The sequence below is a fragment of the Lactuca virosa genome, chromosome 5 (assembly GCF_052849685.1).
Source record: "Lactuca virosa cultivar CGN04683 chromosome 5, Lactuca_virosa_CGN04683_v6, whole genome shotgun sequence".
NCBI classification, from domain to species: domain Eukaryota; kingdom Viridiplantae; phylum Streptophyta; class Magnoliopsida; order Asterales; family Asteraceae; genus Lactuca; species Lactuca virosa.
Window position 1 is genome coordinate 134,696,200 of NC_136430.1, and position 4,206 is coordinate 134,700,405.

Below are 4,206 nucleotides of genomic sequence, written 5' to 3' on the forward strand. Positions count from 1 at the left end.
ATAAGCATTTCTTGAGGTTTGACACGTGAAAGACAGGGTGTACGTTGCTGAGCTCCGAGGGTAGCTGCAGCGTGTAGGCTACCAGACCGATCCTGGAAAGGATCGCGAATGGTACAATGTATAGTGGGTTTAGCTTTCCCCGCTTTGCAAACCGTATCATCCCTTTCCAGGGAGAGACTTTTAGCAGCACGCGATCACCTACATGGAACTCCAGCGGCTTTCGTCTTTTGTCTGCATAGCTCTTCTGTCTATCCCGAGATGCTTGGAGTCGTGCCCTGATTTGGACGATTTTCTCCGTTGTTTCCCGGATAATTTCAGGTCCTGTGAGTGTGTTGTTCGGTACCTGTCCCCTTGCCAACTGGGTGTCTCCTACCTCAGCCCAACAGTGAGGTGATCTACATTTCCAACCGTACAAGACCTCAAAGGGAGTGACTTTAATGCTTGTGTGGTAGCTGTTGTTGTAGGAGAATTCGATTAGTAGCAAGTGTGTATCCCATGCCTTGCCAAAATCTATCACACAAACTCGATGTAACATCCCAAAATTCAAGACAAAAAATTTCTTTTTAATTAAGTAATTATATAAAACCATCAGTATAAAAACATTCATATTCATATCTAATGTCAAATCCAAAGTGTCAATAATCAAAACATATTATCATAAAACCATATCAGAGTGTAATCCCAAAGATCTCATGTGCGGAAAACATAGTGTGATGCGCTGCGATCAAGCCGACTCCTTTCCTTTGAAACGAAGTACCTGAAACCAAAACTGTAAACCATAAGCACGAAGCTTAGTGAGTTCCCCCATCATACCACGCACCATACAATAACATACTGTCAGACAATTCTGGGGTGCCTGACTACCCAGGTCAAGCCATTCTGGGGTGCTTGACTTACCCAGGTCAAGCCATTTCGGGGTGCTTGACTTACCCAGGTCAAGCCATTCTGGGGTGCTTGACTTACCCAGGTCAAGCCATTTCGGGGTGCTTGACTTACCCAGGTCAAGCCATTCTGGGGTGCTTGACTTACCCGTCGGTCTATTTCGCCCGACTACCGGGGACTATTTCACCCCTATCACTACCATATAACACACATATACTACTAAGCAATTCTGGGGTGCCTGACTACCCAGGTCAAGCCATTCTGGGGTGCTTGACTTACCCGTCGGTCCTTACGAACGAACATTCACCACCTTTTTGGTTCTTATCTTGATGTGGTTTTGTATCTCGGTGCCATTGACGTTGATCGGCGGATTGGTGGCCTCAAAAGGTCGATATATGGAGTACCCAGTTCGCACAAATCAAATCCCTAGAGAGGTCCCACCTCAAAGGTTCCCATCTTGGATCTTAGTTCTAGGAGATGGAACTCTCCCATTTGGTACTCTTTTCATCGAATTATTATTCATTATGTCAAGCATTTGGCTTGGTCAAGAGTTTACTATGTTTTTGGGTTTTTATTCATTGTTTTGATCTTGCTCGTGACTGTTTGTGCTGAGGTGTCATTGGTACTCACTTACATGCCGGCCCACCAGTAGGAGTTGTATGTTAGATGATTGTCTTTGTGATATTTATCTAGGTTTGCTACTACCTGATAAGTTTATGTGCTAGCATGATATGTTATATGTGATAGTGGTAGTAAGGGGGAGAATAGTCCCCAAGTTCGGTCGTTAGGACCGAAGGGTAGGTCGGGCACCCCACAAGAGCGAATTCAATATCGTCAGGATTAAGAACAAAATACCGGGAAAGAAACATGCAACTCTCCTACCCTTCGTCAGCACTATTTCACCTCATACTACTACCACATAATATCATAACATAAGCATACTGTCAGACAATTCTGGGGTGCCCGACCTACCCTTCGGTCCTAACGACCGAACTTAGGGACTATTCTCCCCCTACTACCACTATCACATATAACATATCATGCTAGCACATAAACATATCAGGTAGTAGCAAACCTAGATGAATATCACAAAGACAATCATCTAACATACAACTCCTACTGGTGGGCCGACATTATGGCCATAGACCCACCGCTACTGGAAGGTAACTCACCTCACACTGCTGAAGTCCCGCAGACTCAATCCCACATTGCTGAAGTCCCGCCGACTCAACCCCAGCTGCTGGATGACAGATTCACGAACTGTCAACACCAAAATAACACCCGATTAATAGTTGGGTTCCAATACATAACCATAAGTCCATGCTTGGGGGTAAAAGACTACTCTACCCCTAACTTGGCTTGATTCAAGCCCGAGGCCCAATCTAAAGGCCCAAAAAGTCCAACTATGGCTCAAAGCCCAACATATAGCCCAATTTTCCAAATTGGGCACAACTCTCTACATGGTCTTCCCCTAAGGCCCAACCATTTAATCCAGTCCGAACAATTGGCATTCAAATGCCCAATGTCTCATAATCATCAAGACCCAAATAATGGCCCATCAATGGCCCAATTTTCCAAATTAGACCCAAACCCCTTCCATGGGCCTTACCCTAGGCCCATTAAATTATTCTAGTTCAATTGCTTGCTCTTGGATGGCCCATTATTATCCCAATCATTTAGTCCTAATAGAAAGGCCCAACTTAAGGCCCAAGTGAAATTAGGATTTCACATAAAATGATGATTAAGGTTAAGTGTTTCTCATTTAACCCATTAAGGACTAAACCACTAAGGACTTAATCCAGTAAGGACATAATCCATTAAGTTCAATATTGCTTAGACTAATTTCTGCCAATTATTATTATTTAATATTTCAAGTTATTAAATAATTCTCGTGTGTCTCGATTAATTCCCGAAATTAGGGTTTTATTGGCATTATGGTTTTCCAAACCCTAATTAGGGTTTCCAACCCAAATACTAACCCATTTATCAATTTGTTGGGCTTTTAGGTCAATTAGGGATTTATTGGGCCTATTAGGCCGACTAGAATATCATTAAACCCATTAGTCACATGCTTGGGCTTTTAGGTCCATTAAGCTTCATTGGGTCCATTAGGGCTCACAAGGCCCATTAGGGTTTCAAGCACCCCAAACGAATCAAACTCAACGAGGCAAGCACACCGCCAAAGGACACGACGGCCGGTGGCGGCAGCCACCACCCTACGGTGGTGGTTTGAGATTTCTATTATTCCAATTTTTACAATTTACAACGAACTCACGAAAAAAACACACACACTATACTAAATAAAAACACACCCGCAACCACCCTTGTGGTGGTCGGTGGTGGTACACGGTGGCAGCCACCACCACACGGTGGTGGTGGTGGCTTTTCCGGCTAAACAAACCGCAACAACCTAATGAAAACCGAACGCAACAGATCTGTTCGAATACACACCCAAACATAACTCGTAGCAATGGCTGGTTGTGTCAAGATCCGGCAGGAGGCGGCGGCAATGGTGATTTTACGATGACAGAAAATAAAAGGAGGATGGCAGAAAAGATGGCGACGGACACCCTGGCGGTCACGTCGTCGACTGCTCTGCGTCGGAAGACACACGTTGCTACGCTTGGTGGCTCGACTGGCCGGAAAAACTACCGACACAGGTGGTGGCGGCTGAGAGGAGAACACGAGGTGGCGGTTGGCACACCGAGAGCTTCCCGATCGTTCCTGGCCCGCGCGACAACGACCAACGCTTCAATCTTCGATTTCCGTCGCCTCCTCCGGTTGCGCACAACGTCATCGGCCGCAGGCTCGGTATCTCGGTGGCGGCTGGGGAGTTCCTTGAGGATGGCTTTGGACCGAAGATAGAGGCAGCAACAACTTCGTGGAGGTGGCTTCGGTGGTCACCAGTCTCGACCGTGGTGGTGCGATGCCGGAGGTGAAAAAGAAGGTGGCGGCGTCGGAGGCAAGGAAAGGGGTGACGGCTGCCTCTCATATTAGGGTTAGGGTTGTTGATTCCTTAAATACCCGCTTCCATTAAAAGTTTGCCATAACGACAGAATCGGTCCCTCATTTCACATTTTCTTTAAAATCCAGCCCCCAATTTTACCATTTAAACCCTGCCCTCTTAAACCTTTACAAATTATGTCCGATATTTACAAAACAGCCCCCATCTTCTAAAATCTTTACAAAACTAATCCAAAATTTACAAAACCGCCCCTTGCTTGACAAATTCTTTTCAATTAAGGTCCAGAATTTACCCTTCAGTCCTTAACTTCTAGATTTATGACAATTAGTCCTTCGAGACCATCCTTTTATATATAATTA

General features: G+C 45.2%; 1 long non-coding RNA gene across 1 annotated transcript; it reads right to left on the reverse strand.

Annotated features, from left to right (window-relative positions):
• Nucleotides 1-642: 642 nt before the first annotated feature.
• LOC145116692 (uncharacterized) lies at nt 643-3,860 on the reverse strand. The gene is made up of 3 exons (XR_013712261.1): nt 3,334-3,860; nt 2,055-2,142; nt 643-757 (listed from the first exon to the last, which is right to left on the reverse strand). It is a non-coding gene; the product is annotated as an uncharacterized LOC145116692 (long non-coding RNA).
• Nucleotides 3,861-4,206: the final 346 nt, after the last annotated feature.